Raw genomic sequence first — 20,086 nt, 5'->3', positions numbered from 1 at the left:
TCGGGTCTCCTGCAACCACTTTTTTCAGGTGTTTTGTTTTTAAAAGTGATTCCTCCTTTTGAAATTCACCAAAATTGACTTTTACCATCCCGCTGTTGCCAAATTAGTGTTGCTCATTTTCTTTTTGCCCAGAAAGTTGCAGAGCTTGTGTTTTCTTAATTCACAATGCTTACTAAATCTTTCAAACAATTCTGAGTTTTTCAACATTGCCCAAACATTGATAAACAATAAATGCTTAAATGAGATGTTGTAAAATTGACCAGTCTTCAAGCCGTGACTAAGTTCTCGGAGGTGTCCTGAAAGTATACAAACCCCCTTGTCCCTGTAAATGTGGTCTTACATACTGCAGCACAGTTGATTTTAGGGAGCAAACATCAGGATTAGAGTTGTCAAATTCTCATTTTCCAATAGCTTTGATTGAAGACAAGATTATCTACAAAGTGGCATCGTTCAGTGCACTAAGCCTTCTAGTCTGGCACCCTGAACTCTTTGGTTCCAAAATAGCTAACTTATGGAATTACAGTCCCATCTGAGCTTCCCTCTTTTAGATCCTAATGCTTCAAAAACAAGACAGCAAACCTCTATCCTTCTGTGATAGTGTTCCTAACATCAGGAATGCAATCCTTGCCCTCTCCACAAACAAACTTCTAATTAATGGGATTCAAGGATGTTTTCTGTTCCCATGACATTTCTAAGTCTGGTATATAATATGTCTCTCTACACAGTTGTGACCTCTCTGTACAGTTTTATAACTTTTGAGATATTGCCATGAATATTGGTTATTAACTATAATATATGTATCTCTTTCATTTGCTTTAATATTTGTCTTGCTGTGTTCTGCTATTGTTATTTGAATGTCATCTGTATTTGCTTGCTGGTGTAATTTGATGGTGCCTAAAGTTGCTATGTGTCTTTCGTGTGCTGTGGCCTTTTAGAACTACAATATAAATAAAAATATAAGTAAATAAATACTTTATGAGCAAATGTTGCTTTTGGCTTGCAATTCAGATAGACTGGTAGGAGAAGAAAAGCAAAATGTAACAGAAAATGAGAGCTCGGCGGGGTAGCGAGATGATAAATAGACGGTTGTGGCTGTGCACCCAAAGACTCCTGTTTGCAAACCCGAAGCAGTTATCCTATTTGCAAACCTGAGCAGTTGTTTTACCAGCACTATTTCCTCACAGCCTCGTTAGCAGTGAAACACCATTGTAAAGTTCATGCAAATTGTTTCAAAATGGTGTTTCATGCCTGATGCACTTAAATCTTGCTGGCTAAAATGCCTAGCACACTTAAAATGATGGACCTTCCCAAGAGCTGCTGAGCATTTGTCCATGCAAGGCAGGCTGCTATTGAAGCGTCCTGGCAGCAGTAATGACTGAAGAATAGCCCCAGAGAAGAACATTGCTTGAAAACTCCTACTCAGCCTTGTACAAGGTCACCTTCTGAAAAGTAGTGCAAAATAGAAAGTGGGCGAATGTTGGACAAAAGAAGACCATATTATTGCTGAATAGGGCCAAAACCCAGCAGATGTAATAGTACATTTATCAAATCAGAGGTGTCCATTTTTGGTCTTTGCAGGCCAGAGGCAAGGCAGAATTCCAGACTGCCCGCATGAAATAAATATGAATAAAATGAACAACTTCTGAGTGCACAACAATTCAGATGGCCAAATAAATTTCACAGATTGCACTGCCCAAATGTTCGATTGGGATGAAAGAGAATATAATCTGCCAGAACGAATCACAAAAAAAGATATGCTGGTATTAAGTGTTCCTGAAAATGGCAAACTTACATCTGAATGGCCCAAGATCCTGGGCCAAGTCATGCATCTGCTCTTTCCAGCCTCAGTTTTCTAAGGAAGTGGTTCTAGTTAAGTGCCAGCAGGGGGCAGTGTATTGGGCCCTACACCCCCCTGAGAAACAATCATTGCGCCACTCAAATTATGAACTGACAAAATACAACTGATCCTGCTCACTTATGTTTCACTTCTAGCGAGATGGAATAACCTCATTAGTATTTATCAAGCTAGCAAGCAGCACAGAATTCACACAAGGATCAGTCAATAATGTACTTCTTGCAGGCCATAAGTGAGAAAAAAAGTCGCAAACAAAAAGTGTATGTAGCGAAGAGGACAAAGAGTGTAAAAAAACAAAAAGTAAAAACTTTCAGCTCTAAAAAAAAATAGTTTGGAAAAAGATAGAAAAATAATGAAATGCATTAGTTTTAAGTAACAGAATAAGATTAGGGATTTTGCAAGGATTGGAAGTAGGGTAAGGGAAAGTCTCTAAGACAGGTATAGGGAAAAGGATAGATGGTAGGTTAAGCCGTCTCGTATGAAAAAGGGTTGAGCTTTGAGTTAGGGATGTGTATTGACTTATACTTAGGGTTCTGAACAGGGCGAGGGTAAATTGTAACCGAGGGTTTGGATAAATGGATGGATTTGGATCAGAATATCTCACTTAGGAGTTTCATAAGCTGTTTGGAGAAAGTACGGGTGTTACAGTTAGCATTTTTCTCTTTTTCTACATTTTTTCTTTTCTCAATTCTTTTTCATTTTTTTGCATTTTTATTTAAAAGTATATATTTTCTCATTTAAAGTTTATCAATTACATTTTGTCACTATGTTTCCACACTTTTATTTTTGGAGCTTCTGGCTAGATTCTAATTCACAATTTACCTTTCTAATCTCTAAAGTTCTTCATCTAAATTAACAGACACAACTTAAAAAGCCTGCAAACTATACCTCTATTTTACACTTCATGAGTTTCCTTTATACGTGCAAGGCCCAGTGAATGGAAATATATTGAGGCATCACTACTAAAAGAGCAATGTCCACCTCATAGCACTTCTCTAGTTAACCATGCCAGACCCTTCTGTTGGTATTTTCATCCCCATCTGAATTTTTTTTATTGTTTTTACATCTTTCTAAATTGATCCATAACTTCCCGTTCATATGTCTTTTGAGCACAAACTACAACTAGTAAAGCTGCCTTATATGTCACCTAAAATAGCTGTGAGTGATGCAAGCTAATACGAGCATTACAATGAATGGAAATTATGAAGGTTTGCCTGGCGGAGATCATGAAAGTTTGCTGATCACTACATGGGAAAATAAAGGTTGATTGGGTGTAAATTTACATTGGAAAATTGACAACATCAGACAATACAGGATTTTCAATTTTCTTATAACTCCTCCAGTGAAAGCAGCAGTACTGACATTAAGATCAAGAAGTCTTCACAGTCAAATGATTCCATTTATTTTTCAGGAGTTTTGCAAAGTGTTAGGCAAGCAGCATGAAAGTTACTTCAGAGCACTAAAGGATAATCAGATGTCTGAGCAGGAATAGAAGTGAGGAGGAGGTAGAGTCCAGCCGAATGTGTATTGAGGCATCCCTATTTAGTATTACTCCAAGACTGCTCTTGTTCATGTCTGGGATTATCCAAATGCCTCTCTAGGGAGTTCATTCAACAGTCATTTACTGAACAGGAAGTTGTTAGGCGTTGGTCTTAGGATCAAGTCAAGTCAAGGAAAGCTTTATTCGATTGTCATTGTATCAATCATAAAAGCACAAATACATCAGAAAAAATCATAAAATTTCATTAGAAATTACAAAAGATAAAATCTGCAAAATATACACAATATATATATATATATATATATATATATATATATAGATATATATATCTATATATATATATATATATATATATATATATATATATATATATATATATATATATATATAATGTCATAAAAACCATACAAGTGCAGATGTAATGTTTTAAAAACCTGCTATATGCTGCGGAGAAGGTGCCCTGAGTTTACAGGGCATCCAATATCATGTGTTTTCGCTGCAGGATGACCTTCTTTAAAAACTTTGTTACTCTCCACGCAATGTGTTCATCCTTCAAGAACTGCAGCCTAATAACAGCTGTACTGCATTGCCTTACCCCTTGATATTTTAAAAGTGAAAGTATCCACAATTTCCTCAACTCTTCATAAAATTTATAAAAGGACATTAAATGAATCGTTGACTGCTCTGAATGTCTATCACAGAGGCAAAGCGGCAGGTAACGTGAACAGTCGTTCATAGATGGTATTGTCGTTTTTCTATGGATATTGCCCAATCTAAATCGTGTCAGAAGCATCCTATCATATGCTCCTGGTACAAATAATAAGTAGGGCTCCATTTGGATGCAAGAAAGCGTTAATTGATGTTGCATAACACTAGGCTTCACCATTTCCCCTGCCATTCTGAAGGAGTCCAATAATTGAAGACCCTCCTTTCTCAAGGCCTTACTCGACATGGCTAACATAATGGTGGTATCCGTGAAGTATTCCGGGTGACCTACGTCCTTCAGGAAATTGCATACAAAGTTGATCCACTGGATTTTTAAGGCCCCATCCAGGCCCATGCTATCCTTCATAATATCTCTATTTAATTTTGTCTGCTCCTTGGTCCAGATCCTATGCACCAGGAGTAATGGTTCCAATCTGATATGGTTGGAAATAAAAGGAAGACCCAGCTCCTCATGACAAACAAAGGACGTGCTTGAAAGCACAGACAAAATGTACTGCAAGAAGGAATTTTCCACCTGCTGCAGTGGGAGGGTGTTAGCGAAGCCCCACACCCCTTGGGTGGTCAAATCCAGGCCTTTGGTATTGATGTTCTAAAGCTGGCGTTTATAACTTGAGTTAGTAAGGGACTCCAGAGGGAGATGTTAGTTTAAATAGATCAACCGGTACTCCGTATGGTCCCGGGGCCTTTCTCCCAGACTGTTTACGAGCACTCTATATACCCCCTACAGTGTAACTTGCAACTCTAGACAATCTGGCTGGGCAGAGGTGGGATGGAGCTGTTGTTGATCATATGCTCCTTGCCCATTACAAGCCTTCGTATAATGGTTAATCCATACCTCCTCCGAAATTGCAATCTCAATAGTTGGTCCATTACCGTCTGACAGAAAGGGGGCCCTTACTGCCCTCAAAAATGCCATGCTATCTTTCAGTAAAGCGGCTGTATGGAGAGATCCCAAGCTTCCTGCCTCAAAATACATTTTGTATCCATTATGTCCCGCATCTACTCTAATCTAGTCTGTGTTACCGTATCAGGTGATCTAAGTTGCCTATGCTGCTCCTTTTTACAGGTTAGTGTGTGCTAGTGAGCAATGTTTATCAAACCACCCTTGTTCTTAATGTTTATTACAATGTTTCACAAATAATAAACTCCTGGTCTCATTACATATTGTTAAGAAAGACTGTACAATGCTGTCACTGGGGGATGTTTAATTCAGACAGATGTCAAAGGATGATTTGCTATTCTTAAGCAGTTTAGTAATAACCGCCACTGGGTCCACTTTGGACCAGCGTACCGAATATCCATTAGTTCTGCTCAGTTCGATATTGCTGGTTAATGGAAGGTTTTTGTTTGGCCTTCTTAGGCTTGCAAGGAGGAATTTTAATCTCCAAGCAAAGTGGAAAGTGGTCACTCATTGGGTTGTCACCAACCCTAAAAAGAAGAGACCCAGGATGCAGAAGAGCATGAGACTAACATAAAGTCGATTGTAGATGCTAATCCTCTTCCGTTTAAAGTATATGGCATGGTTACAGTGGGGGTTAGAAGATCATTCACAAAACCCAAATCATTCATAGACACAATCTCATTTAACAGGTCTCCCAGTGACGTGTGACAGAAGTGAGTGTTACGCACCCCACCATCTTTCTCAAGTCCACATGTTCTGGTATCAACAGAATTACATAATGCACAATTAAAATCCCCCATCAAAATAATCATACAATTAGAGGTGTCCGTATTACAGATATCTAGCAAAGTCTCTGATAACTTCCCAACCACAGGGCTAATTTCCCCAGGTTGTACGTTGTTATACAGGTTGGCCAAAACTATGCATTGATTAGTGCCCAGGGAAAACACTAAGGTATGATAATAGGGGTCCCCCACACCAAAGGTAATTTCTCCAGTTGCCAAACTATTCGAGATGTAAGTACAGAGTTCGCCCTGGGCCTGCCCCTAAAACCTTTGTTGCTGGAGTATTCAACTTCTTAAAACCATTGATGTGGATTGGGTCCAGTAACCATGTTTCCTCCAATCCCAATATTTCAACTGTAGCTGTAACCTCACACCAGACAGGATCTTGGGTTTTTGAGCACAGTCCCGCTATATTCCATGAGGTAATCCTCCAGGTGGTGTCACCGGAATTTGGCAAAAGGCTAGTTGGGAACAAGCCCGAGGGGAGGATCTGATCCAAACCTCCTATCTAGTACAATGTGCACTTAGGATCATATCCACAGAAAGATTGAAGACCTGCGTTTCTAAGCTTTTCTTCCGTGTTTCTTTCAGTTGAATGTTTGCTGCTCGTTGAGATACAGATTCATTTACAATGTACCCTTGGTTTAGTTGGAATAATAAGAGGGAGTAGGACTTGATGGTGGTTGGGTCCTGTGTAACAGAAGCCTGTGTGGGTGGTGCAGAGACGGTAAATGAAACCCTTGATTGGATATGAAGCCAACTGAAGGCTGTAAAGGTCAGATCTTCATGAAAGTTTTAAAGATCCAGATTTTCAACTTTATGAGATGTGGCAAGGGAGACTCAGAATCTTAAACCAATCACAAGGGAGTTTTTCAGAGGGCAGGCCTAATAATCACCTCCAACCAGTTAGTGGCGTAACGAAACTTGAGCGGGCCCCCCTTCAAAGTACATGTAGGTGGCCCCCCACACTCCGCACCCAGTCCAGAGCTCTCAGGCCAAGGTCCTGCCAGTGCCAGTGGGGGCCTCCAGATCTCAGGCCTCCCCCACAATGTGTGGGCTTTGGGGGCTTTGGGTATGCCACTGCTACTAGTACCCCAGCATATCTATGTTTATGGCTCTATGGCATCATTTGAAGTTCAAGCTCTCTCTATTGCTTGCTTCTGAAATATTTCAATGAAGAGATGAGTATATATGCCACTAGTGATGCTCAATTAATTCATCAACCAGCTCATTACTGCCAAAGTAATCCAGTGTGTATGTAGAGCCCACTCCGGTAGGTACACTTACAAGATACTAGTGGTGACAGCTGCCGCCCATATTCAATGCCATCAACTGAGGAAATAAAAAGCGAAAGCCTATCTTAATTAATTCAATAGAACAGGACGAAGATAAATTAAGGAAAGCAGGAACCGAGTGTTGTGAAAACCAGGCATTGTAATAGTAAACCAGATGTCTTTTCATGTCATATTGGTAGCTGATATTAAGTAGCACATTGTTGTGGCAAAGAGCCGTGCATTTTAGCGGCATTTCTGTCCCTGAAAAACAAATACAATCACATCAACACACTTCTTAATGTATGCACTGAAGGCCGCTCGTTAATTAATGAAAGATGTCATCTCTTTACCTTGGAGGGAACCACCATCATAGAAGTTTCCTTCAAGGTACAAAGCGTATGATGGACAAAGCGCTGCCGGGTTTGACAGTGGTTCACCAAACTTTTAATATATTTTGTGTTTTCAGAAACAAGCTTCCAAAGCACAAGTTTGTAGAAGCTTTGACAATATATGTCACATTACAACACAGAACTGATAGGTATTTATTACAAGTGATAGTTTTTAAACATGAACCATCAGTAAACTAAAATACATGTAAACCTAGGATATAATAGAGCAACATTATAGTCTATTAAAAAAAAACACAATAGGTTTTGGTCAACTGGTATTCCAAACTTACTTATTTGATAGTGCTTTCAAACGTGATAAGAAAAAGGAGTTTTGGTCAAATAAAATATATGCCTAAGATCACACAATTTAAGTGGGGAAACTGCAATTTATGTATGTTTTCTGGATTAACTTTGTACAGACCAGCCAGTAAATGAGTACCTATTTGTCTTTCCTTATGTTAAGGCTTTGTTTTTAGCTCACGTTTTTCTCACTTTTGAGCACTTGTTATGAGCAGGGTTATTGTTAAGGTGGGCACTCTGGCAAGGGGCAATTGGTCGACATCTGAGTTACAGCTTTGGGCCTTTTTTTTGGCCAGTGTGGTGGCCGATTTGGGCTGTGTCTGAGCTGTTCAGATGCAGGCAGTGGCCCAGTGGGGGCTTGGGCGACCCCTTTCCGGAGTCAGATGGGCCTCTATTACCTCCTTTTTACCAATAGGGCTGAGGTTTAATTCCCAGTTTTACACGGAGCCGGCCCATTAATGTATGCAGATTGAGAAAGAGAAGGGGCAGGAGACTGAGCAGAAGTGACCTCACTTATAGTGAGATGTGGTTCACTAGTGTGAACTAATCCGTGCATGGGAGTCCTGGTAACGTTTGCATTTTTAAAAATCTTTGTGAAATTAAGAAAACATGCCTCTTTTAGAGAACTCCTCCTTCTTTTCATGATACTTAAAACAATAGAGCAGTGTTTTGTTAAAAGGCATGATGCGCAAATGTGGATCACTTTTTTTAGGGTGGCAGGGCCCATTTTTGTTCCCAATCCAACCTTGGACATGAGCAGCAGCTAAATTAGCAAGATCACATTCATTGTTTATAGGCATGGGTAAATTAAGTGATTTGCACAGAATCACAAGATGTTGAGCCGAGACTCAAACCTGGCTCCTCAGTTCTAAAGTTGGCAGCTCTGGCTGTAATGCTACATCCTGGGTAGCGAGAGGGAGGCAGGCAGAAGCCACCTGAATGGAAGCTTAGCTCATTATGTCCTCGAGGTTCCAACAGGAACTCAGCTGAGCCAGAGCCAGGCTTCAGGCTTGAACCTGACTCGAGATTTCAGTGGCTCGCCCACCTCTACCCCAGACACCCTGGATGTTTTCTTCCAGGGAGCAGGGTCATCATTTGTTTTTTTCTGTGCCTAACCAACAGGTTTTAAAGACAGAAAAAAAGGACTTGCAACCTTCACCTTAAATAGGGTGGTCAATGTAATGCCCTTTCTCCAACAACCCCTGCTCCATCGAGCCATTGGAAGAAGCTTCCTGTCGACTGAAAACTTATGGTCCATCCGTCTCTAAATGAGGTGGGTGAACCAAGAGTTTGGTGGACAGGGTACTGTGTTGTGTTTGCAATGGAGTACCCTGCCTGCCAAACTCCAAATCAATCCCACAGTAGCAATTAGTATTGTTAGTGTGTAGTGGTGCTATTTTGTTAGTGCAGTTTTCATCGTACCAGAATTTGCGATCTTCCGACCTACTACAAAAAGTGTGACGCAAAACTTCAAGTGTACCTGTGCTGCATTGGGATCTTGTGGCTAAAATGCCCACTTGGGAGCAAGGAAACTCCGGTCTTATCCTGGTTTTCGCAATTGTCCCAATTTGCGGATACAGTGCAGTTTCTGCAGTTCCCTTCGTCAAAGGTCCCTCAACGCTCAAATTTGAGAGCACTTACAGAAAAACTAAACACAGAAATGCAGCACCAATTGAATATTGGGTATATATAAACTTAGTGCAGGGATGAGAGTCTGTTTTCGCTGCATAATTTTTTATTTTATAAATGTAAATATTCAGTGCTTTAAAAGGGTTGGTACTGTCTGGTAGTGAGTACTGGCACTTTTTAATTTTGAGAGGGAGAGCACCTGCACTTTTTCAAGAATGACTTAATACTTTTAATTGGAGAGTACCAGCACTTCTCAGAAACATCAGGTACTCTGGTACAAGGTACCTGGACTTTTATTTTTCCAATTCTATCCCTGTAAATATTCATGAAACATAGCAATGGCCTCGACAAATACTCTACTCAATTTCACTCGTGGAAGTCTGCAAATTGAATGTCTTAGCTGCACAAAAAGGGAAAAAAAATCTTATCTGCGCTGAGATGTGTGCTGCTTTTCTTTGTTATCCATGCTCGCTGTTTACCAGCGCAATACTTCCTCTTTTGAGCAAGACAACACTTTTGTCTCTTATCGAGCTGTTACCATTGGCTGAAGTAACAGTCCTCCTCGCCTGGCAAAAATATGACCACTTTGCTGTTCTATCGCTGGGGTCACGCACAAAATCTTTGAAACTGCTTTGAGATATTTCAATAAACAGCCTTTTTTTTAATCCAGACAATAGGTTTTTTGTTTCACTTTTTCTAAACAGAAAGTGCCGAGTCCATCAAGAGTCTCAAAGGAAAACAATTCCACTGAGCGCCCGTATGGCAGCGCAGACCAATCACGGAGCCCGCCATTCTCTGGGTCTTTATTTTTCATGTCCGGAACAATAGGTTGTTGATTCAATGGACACGACTGGGACAATTAAGTTCTCTGTTTAGCAGCAGCGCAGCATTCTAATGCCGCCGCCAAGAATGGCCTCTTTATTGTTACTCCAAGACTGGGCCTCAGGAGCAGGAATACTTGCTGGAGGTACGTCATTATTTTGCAAATTTCGATTAGCTCATCATGTTGTCTATGCTGCGAAAATCGTAGCTAATTAGGGCCTCCAGTTAGAGGAGCGGCCTCCGAGCTCGTGAGTTAAAAGGTAACACACTTGGTAGGGAAGCTGCTGAGAACAAGGTGGTAAAAAACACAAAATGGGAGGATTAGAAGCGTTGCCCTAGTAACCCCGACATCTGCAGAGGCAACAATGGCCGTGTGTGTCTCCCCCCACCTTGGTGTAAAAATTGGTTTTGTTTCGAAAGGACAGGGCCCTTTTTATGACAATCTGGAAAGCAGCCCGACGGACTGCCGGGTTTTGTTGTCAGGAGCGACCATTGGGGATGGAGGAAGATGAAAGGTCACGGCGAGCCGCGAGGACACTGGAGGTCATTGTCTTGTGCGACAATAGCTGATTGTTTGACCTACACTTTCTAGCCAACCACTGGGCCCAGCGATGAAACACATACCTCGGGCTTAATCAGGTGAAACGGGAGGAAGGTATATTGTGCACCGTGTACCGAACAAAAGGCTGCTCTAATTTGTCTCTTATGAATGTTGTGCGTAGCGAGGCCCTGTTCTTGTGTTCTGATCTGGCAGTGTACTTTGCTGGCTTTAGCACTTTCTCTGCGGCCACCCACAGGGCTCTGCAAAGCCCTCGAAGGTGTTAGGAAAACACATGTTATGCCTACCCCCTCTCTCCCGCCAATCAGCAAGAAACCCATGCCAGAGATTTGATACCAAACTTGCTGCTACCGTGTCCGTGAATTGTTTTTGTTCTTTAAGGTTTTGGCCCGCATCTTTAAGTTATTCTTGCATCTTATGATGGGGTAATTTCTGATGAGCTATGAGTCATTTCTGTTTTACCCTCTTGCATTTGGCCCACCTTTGGACAGCTGTTGTCTTTACTACATATCCTTGAGTTCGTCCTTACGCCTCCATGCAATAGACTGGCACACGTCCCATCAGACTTTGGGATCGACTGTTGACTGATTGTGACTTCCTCATGACACCTCCTTTCCTCAAACCCATCTGCGTAGGGTCACTTAACCCTTCACCCAGCGTAGCACATCCTACCTAGGATGCTGTAGAGTAACACCACCTGCCTCCAGCAAGGTCTATGAAGAGCAACGCCTCTCTAGGGCTCACAGACCCAACAAAAGTCCTACCTTTCGGCCATTGCTGAGCCTATCCTGAGAAGACCAATGGCAGAGGAATTTAAGTCTCCCAGGAAAATGGTTCATAAAAACTCTACTTCTTCCATGATTCTTCCTTTAGTAACAATGATAGGACCACAAACAGAATGGCTGCTCGTCTCACGCAAGGGTATATATCTATTGTTAATGCAGCAAGTGCAGTGGCACCAAAGCCCAGAGTTTTGAGGGGCCCACTACACACCTTTTTTAATAGTCATTTGTTACCTAGTAGCTGCGAAAGTGGCATATTTTCCTTCTTTGCATTAGAACACACACAACTTTTAATGTTACACAGGCCAGTGAGGTTTCTGCTTCCCAACCAAACCCCCCAGCCCACACAGTTGCTGTAGAAAGCCTCTTCTTGGGCACAAGGAGGCTTCTGAGCCCAGGTCGGAGCAAGAGTGCCCAAAGAGAAATTATACGCTTCATATTTCCCTTCACTTCTTCATTTTAGATTCTCCAATTCCTTGCTCCAATTTTCAAATGTAAGTTAATCTGGCTACATACCAGATCTGCTGTCAGCCTGTCCTCTCCTTCATCTCTGGTTTGAGGTCCTATTCTTCAGGTTCACTGGATCAACTTCTCCCTAACATTATCTACTGTCAACGTTTAAGCTTTGACACATTACATTTCTCATCAGCCTCCTGATCGCTTCCAGTTCTATGGATTACCTAGACTTCTCCGGAACATAGGTAGAATACTTTATCCAATCTACCTTACTAAGGCCAAGGAGTAAACGAGCAATGGTTACCATCTAAAAATTATTTTACAGATGAAGTTACAGGTTCCACTAAGTTTCCTACATATTAGTTTTTTAAAAATCAGATATCTCTCCTCTCATCAATGAGATTAGTTTGTGGATTGCACCCAGATGTATAAGGCCCAATTTACACTTTGGTGGATGGAGTTAAGGCAGTCAGAGAGTCTGAGGATTTTGCATCTGCCACCCTGACTTTACTCCACTCACCAAATTTAGATGGCCTATTGGTTGTATGAACTGCCATCATGGTGGTTCAAAGAACGCTATTTAAAAGTTTAGTGTTCGTCCATCATTGGTGAGGGGCTCTTACACCAAATACTTCAAAGTTTCTTCTTTTGCAAAAACAATTATCAATGTAGACGTTTGTTTTGCAAAAGAAAAAAACGAATGTCCGTAACACCATGAGAGTTTTTCCCATTGTGTGAGGAGCATCATTTTTTTGCACTTTGCCTCACTGCCAGGATATTCTTGGTGGCGCCACACAGTAAAACAAAGCCATCCTACCTCCCACTTTAAATAGAGCAGAGGTTTGGGTGGCTTACCTCTGTCAGCCCGGACAACCTTGGCCTACTGGAGCAAGGTTCACCAGATGAAGTCAATTTTACTCAGGTGGTGTAAACCTGTTCATCTGACAGACTCAAAATAGGGTGGGTGGACTAATACTCTCAGCAGAGGCGCAACTAGAGCCAAATTTCGGGGGGCGGGGGGACCTAAGAAAAATTTCGGAGGGGGGGCCTAATTCTTCCAGCCATAGGCACAGTGGAGATGCAGGGGCTCTAAGAAGGGGTGAAAAACAATAAAGTCTCATTAACAAGCAGATGGTCTTTTAAAGGCCTGTGAAGTACTCTGGTGCAGCTGTGTGTGCCTGGAAAGCTACCTCAGCTCGGCCTGTCACACACAACGGGGGGCTGAAGCCCTTTGAGCACAATGGGCGATGTGCGCCTGACTCTGACAGACCGTGTACTCCATTTTTACAGAGTACCCAGCCTGCTAAACTCTAAATGAGTAGTAATCGCTCACCCACAGTTCACCTTATGAATAACCCCAAACTGTCCATCTGACAGTCCTTTCTTAGTCATGCTGGGGAAGAGAGGAAGTTGTTGGGTCTTCAGAGACATCATACAAATGGAGGTGACTACTGTAGACTTGAATGTGTGTCGAAGGGTTTTAATCCTCTGCACACCCACCACTCCTGAGTGCTATGAGTAGATGTGGTGGATAAAACTTCTCAAATTATCTGCCCATTAACCTACAGAAAGGTTATTTGCAATTAGTGGCATTTGGCCTGGTTGTGGAAGAGCAGACAAAAGGTGAAATTTCATTCTTTTGATTCCTCTTTTGACCCCGCTCCAGATTCTGGGCCCCATGAGGAGGCACGGCATTAACATGATTAGTGCTTTCACCAATCAAACCTCAGCATCAGTGGCATAGCTGGGGGGGGCAGTCCGTCCTGGGCGGCACTCTTTTTGGGGTTGGCGGAGGTAAGCAAATTGTTTGTCGACTACCCACCCACGAGAAGATATCTCTGCCACAGGTGTACTAACACGCAGAGCTATTTGACAGTATCTGGCTGGAATGGCTTGAGAATGTGACATTAATACCAGGCTGCATAGTTAAGTGTTACCTCATGTTCTTTTCTGTCTTCACTGTCCCTTTGTTCACCTTTTCATTTTAGGCCACTTGTTTCAATTTTCTTTAGTATAATTATTTGACCCTCAACTTCCAGCTCTGCCCATAACGGAGAGCAGACCTAATTTCTCACCCAAATCCGTTTGCGGGTTCTGCTTTCTCGCATCCAAAGTTGAACATATTTCAGGATTGGCAACGTGAGTTTTTGAAGAAAGGTGGGCCGGAGGACAGTTGGCTTAAGTGAGCTAAAGGCTTCTAGTTTTAATTCAAGACTTCGGTAAACCTTCTTTCTGCAATGGCGCTTCCCGAACAGTGTGTTTGTTTGTTTCTCGTTTGACCCATGGGTCTTTTCTGCACGTTTCGGCGATTGATACTTTGCAGGGTGAATTGTAGGAATGCTAGGTCTAGCAAGGGTTAAGCAGCAAAGTATTACAAATTAACTACCCAGAAAGTTGATCATTAATCCAGTGGGAGAAACTATATTTCTGTACCGAAGGAATTCCGAGCGGGCGTGCTGATAATAAAGTCCAGGCGGCGGCTGTGGAATGGCGGTGCCAGGTAAGGGAGGCATCTTCCTGTCCGCATTCGCTCTTTTCCGTCTGTGCAATCTCACCGGGCTTGTGGCATCTGTGAGCCCCACCTGCGCGCATTCCTTGCTGAAAATCACACGAAGGGTAGGTGAAGCTGCCAGTGGACCTCTGCAGCCCTGCCTGTCGGCGTGTAATCTACCCATGTTTCTCCAAATTCTGCTTCGCGAGACGTCATCTGTGTGAGCGCGCACAATAACCGGCCCACTAAACATATGCAGAGACGTTAAAATGGCGGAAAGGAACGTAGGCACGCTAAGACAATAAAAACACAGGACACAGCGAAGAGCTGCGGTTTTAATCATACTGAAGCCAGAGAAGTCGTAGTTTCTTGTCTCTACAAAGACACGCCACATATTTTTGGGTATACTTGTGGACACAGTTGAGCGTGACACAAATATGTAACTGGTACACAATTAAGTCCTTCTGCCAACTGTTACTCTTTGGGTCTCGGAGGACATGCGTGGTGTTGGTGACTGGCTCACAGATTTTTTAAATGACTTTGGGAGTTACCAATTGACAGACCCTTATACAGATGGCAATGCAGTCAAACAGCGAAAACATTGACGTAAGGTACACGCCTGCCAAATGCTGCACAAAAAAACCCTAGCCCTATATGTATGTGAAATGTTGTACAAAATATGGTTTCATGTGTGCTTGCCAAGTGACCCCATGGCATGTGCGGCACCTTCTGTTAGTACTGTCTATTTAGGTCACAGCTCTTTCTATTCTCTAACTGGCAGGATCAGGCTTTGATAGGAGAAAATGAAACTTCAGGAGTCTTTCATGAAAGTGTTGCAAGCGACATGCGGACAATACTATGGGTAGTGCAGTGGAAGCATCAGTGCTTAATTTGAGCCGGAGCTTTCCGGTGCTGAGCACCTGTACTTAACACCTAATTGTCAACACCATACTTAAGGCAATCTGCCACAAGGTGGCGCTGCTCATGTTATTTAGAGAGGAGAAGTATAACAGCTGTTTAGGGAAACAATATACATTAAAACATTGCTAATACCTGCTTCCCCAGCCATTCCTTTAGCTTTGGGGACCTGGAATAATCTTTACAGTCTCATTTATATGTGAGAGAGATGGTTAGTAGTTGTTTTGGCAGCGATGACAGGGCGATGGGTGGTGCAAGCAGCAGTGTCCTTCTGGTCGGAGTGCTGGCACTTAACATTTTACAAATTAAGCACTGGGAAGCATCTTGTACATTGTAGTGCAATGGAAACATTGAGTTATAATAGCACAGTCACAAGTTACATACATTCTTTGCGGTGCTGTTGACAGACTTATTATCAATTCATGTTCACTATGTTGTTACACATGAGGCCCACAATGCACCGGGAATTACAGAGATTTTTGAGTCATATTGTGCAGACAGGACTACAAAATGAAAATTAAAATTATGAAAGCATAACATATAACATCCAAAAGAGGACTGCATGTGTGCAATCTTGTGTGCAAAGTGAACAACTCTTGAGTGTCAATTGTTTTGTGATTGGTATTCAGTGGGTCTGAAATTTGAACCTGATTCCAAGTTTTTAACTGCGGAATTGGGGAGAACAGACCTGTTGTGTACGTTACCTTTCATTCGAAGGTGGGCAATCTGGGTTTTTGAATTATTTACGTACCTGATCTTCAACAGGTACACTTGGGTAACCTATGAGCTCAGAAGCTGTAATGCTGTTCATGGCACAAATTATGATTATGCCAGAAATGGGATCGATGGATTTCTTGTAATCTAGGCTAGAGCATTCCACATTCATAATGGGGTGTCCGTGAACTGATAGAGTGCATTTTGGATCAAACTTTTGTTCTCCCTATTGGGTGAGAAGTGTAGAAGATGAGGTGGAAAACAACTGCCAGACAGATCTACTCTACCGTTTCTCTTTGGCATTATCCTTACTATATTGGCTGATTCTCTCAATGGGGAGTCTTTGCCAGTTGCCATTTTGTATTAATTCTTCTTGCTGCTTTAAAAAGTAGTACTTGTTAAAACTTTTCCTTTGTTTCTCTAAGTGGCCCAGGTATATACACACATATACACACACACACACACACACACACACAAATATATATATACATATACTTTCTACTTTTTTTCACTGAAAAAAACACTACTCTATGGGTGAGCTAGTATTAGTGACTGACAGTAACTTGATTGCGATCACATGCACACTTGTAATGAAAGAAAGTAGGCACATAGTGCTATTAACACTTACAATGTGCGGAACAGCAGATAAATGTTTTTTTCCGCATAGTCCACAGATACATACAGTGCACCCTGTGAAGTAAAATCATTCTTAACAAATACATTTGGCAGCCATTCAGAGGTCATCAAGTGACGTTGATGAGTGGTAATGTGATGGGAAAAAGGTCAGGCTAGTGCCTGGCAACAAGCTTCTCAGTATTATTATTGGGTGGGTGCCACTCACTCAAACCGTGTGGGACAAGTATTCCCATGAGGACTTGAGCGGGTGGCCATGTAGTGAAACTATGGAAAATAAGGTAAAAAATCCTTTACAATTAGTTATGGTTTAAAGTATAGGCTTACGCATTGGGTAGGACCCTCAGGTTATAAAATTACAAACTACAAAACAGAAAAACGCTGGCTACTTATCAGTGTGACACATCAAAATTCTAAGTCTTACTCCATCAAGAGTCCCTGTCCCATCTTATTACCTACATTCGACTCAGCTTCCCTGTTTCCAGTGAGGAGTGGCTGAAGGGGGCTGCAACAAACTCCTGCTGTCCTCCTACCAGCACTCGACACAAATGCAAGGTGTGGTGCAAACACCTGATTCCAATTGTATCCTGGCATATGGAAACTGGTTGAAGTCACAGTTGTCAATTTACTGCTAGACTGGTCTGACTTTCTTGCTGAAGACTGGACGTCTACATGATTTTACCAATTATCTCACTGTTGTTAATGTGAACAATGTCAAATGCTAAATTTACAGTGCAATATGTCTTTACTCTCTGGTGGTTGTGAACCCTTATTCTTCAGAGATCCACTAATAACAAGCATTGGCTAAGACAACATTTTCACTAATCACTATTAATTCAGAATCATCTCCAGCGGGAAGCACAATAGCCAAACCATAGAAAATATAGATGGCTAGGAAGTTGCACTTTTCAGTGCAACTTCATTAAATTGTGTTTTGGTTTATGACTCTGCTGGATGACCACAATCTATTCCTTTGATGACCTCACTTGGGCGCAACTTATGGTTTTGACAAACCCTGCTCCTTTCCTTCTTTGATTTACGTGCAAGACGAAATAGCTTGTATTCTCTTACACTTAAGTTGTCATTGAGAAACTATTCTGACAAACCTACTTTTTATAGTTATGTAGCTGTTAAATACCACTGGGAGTTGGAACAATAACTTGTCATAGTTAAAAAATACATCAGATGTCTAACTGACAAAACTGAAGTCTTAACATCATCTACATACAACTCATTACTTCACAAGCATTTTTTGAATTTTTTGTCACTATGTCATTTGCATTCCTTTATGCCAAAGAAAATGATGATCCATTTTGAGTGGTTAATTAAGGAATGGGCCTGGGAAATAATATAGTGAACTGCAACATGAGCACAAAAATGGGTTTGTTATTGTAATTCTAATTGTATTAATATAGTGCTTACTACCCCTGATGCAGTGGCGTGACAACAGCCCCCGCAGCCCCCATGGTGCAGGGGGTCCCTGAGCTCAAGGAGACACCCCCTGGCACTATGAATGGTGGTGGGGCCTCTGGCTTTAAATCTCCTGGCTGAGTCCAGAGCGTGGGGGCCCTCCTCTGTGAACTGTGCAGGGAGGCCAACTCAAATTATGTTACACCACTGAGGCGTTTAAATGTTTTACAGAAAGTAGCATGCTACTCTGGAACCCAAGGATAGTGGTTAATCTAGTGAATATTGTGATTAACAATGTGCTCTCAAGAAAAAAGTGCATACATTTACTCCAGTCATTTAATGATAGATTATATTATTATCAGTTAAGTGTGATCCTCAGTGGGAGCTGTGTGCTTTCAGGTGAAAGCATCGTGAGATAGATAGGGTGGTGGAGTTTAATTAATGTTGGGTTATAGAGAGAAGAGGTTGTGATCTATGAAATGAGGAATGTTATGTTAAAGGCATTTGTTATAGCACAACTACTCACCGCCAGAGATGTATCTCGGCACTTAGCAACCAAAATTGGCAAAGTGCAGCGAGACCAATTAGAACATCCACTTCTTTAGACGTTTTTTGAACTTTGACGGATCCTGACACAACCAGATTTGAAGAGGATGCTTGTTCCAGTGAAGTGGGGGCAAGGTATGAGAAGGATCTGCCACCAAATCTGGAAGGGCAAATACAAGGGCTCTTTAGTAAAGGTTGATTCTGAGACCTGAGCAGTTGCGCCAACTGTTAGTCCAAACAATAGAGTTTAAAGATGGTGCGTTTCCTGTCTGGCAGCCAGTGCAGGGTGTACAAGATAGGAATGGAGGACGAGCATGAAGGAAGATTGTAGATCAGTCAAGCCGCTGTGTTCTGCACAACTTGAAACTTGGCCAGCAATGGGTCATTTGTTGCCACTAGTAATGCAATCCCAGAGTCCAAGCAACTCGTAATCAGTGCCTGAACTAGGGTTTTTCCTGAGGGGAGCCACAAAAGACTATCCTAAGTAGATGCATAGTGGTAACACAGGTACCACAGGTTGCGCTGACCTGGTCTTTCATTGAAAAAGTCCAATCCAGTTTGATGCCAAGATTATTTACCACGTATTTTGGGCTAGGGCAGGGCTTAGTTCAGCAGGCCACCAGTCCGTCGACCAAAACTTCTGAGTGTTACCAAACAGCACTATATCTGATTTTTCACTGTTTAAGTGGAGGCAGTAGTTGCCCATCCAATCAGCAATTTTCTTCATGCAGCTCACAAACTGCGGTCTCAGCCAATTGATGAGTTACAATGGGAAGGATTAAGGCAGACAGTCAAAAGACTAATATGAGGCTATTCATAGAAATAGAAGGTGTGCATGTGCAGAGGATGGAATGTAACAAGAGGATCATTCTGGAAAAGGAAAGGAGGGGAATTAAGCGGAAGTAGCTCAACGTCAATTGCATTTTTATAATTTTGGAATCTATCCCTAAAAAGTCAGATACTTTCTATCCTGTTTCAGGTAAAGAAAACTAAACCTTACAGCAGATATCTTAGGTTGATGAATTATACTGGTTATAAATAGTTATTCTTAGGCTGTTGAACATTAACTCTCCTTGAGTGACCACAAGGGGCTAATGCTAAATTAAGTGCTGGTGCTGGTGACCAAGAGGAACATTTCCTCGAAACGCGTCGAGTGGAGCTAACCATTAAAGCTCGTTAAACTGCAAAAGCTGGCCCGGACATTCCTTCTTTACTGTGTTGGGAATTATCTTTGGATATATATATATCTATATATAGATATATATGGATGTATGACGTTACAATGCATACTTTTACAACGCCTACCTTTACAACGCATTTTTTACACCGCAACATCCATTACAACGCAAACCATTACAACGCATAACATTACTACAAATACTTTGAAACTACCTT

The 20,086-nt window shown here is 41.8% G+C and overlaps 1 protein-coding gene across 9 annotated transcripts in view; it reads left to right on the top strand.

Moving 5' to 3' along the window:
- Window positions 1-20,086, top strand: part of SOX6 (SRY-box transcription factor 6) — a 790,083-nt gene that overhangs the window by 231,104 nt on the left and 538,893 nt on the right. Inside the window, exon 1 of one of the 9 annotated variants that reach the window (XM_086956037.1) lies at window positions 14,429-14,479. The exons of the other annotated variants lie outside the window; for them this stretch is intronic. The gene's annotated coding sequence lies outside the window, so the exon portion shown is untranslated. Of the gene's footprint in view, window positions 1-14,428; window positions 14,480-20,086 lie in introns of those variants that run through there. 9 annotated transcript variants of the gene reach the window in all.

The sequence above is a fragment of the Lissotriton vulgaris genome, chromosome 2_1 (assembly GCF_964263255.1).
Source record: "Lissotriton vulgaris chromosome 2_1, aLisVul1.2, whole genome shotgun sequence".
Lineage (NCBI taxonomy): Eukaryota > Metazoa > Chordata > Amphibia > Caudata > Salamandridae > Lissotriton > Lissotriton vulgaris.
Note: the sequence above shows the minus strand (reverse complement) of the source record. Positions and strands in the feature narration are given on the sequence as shown.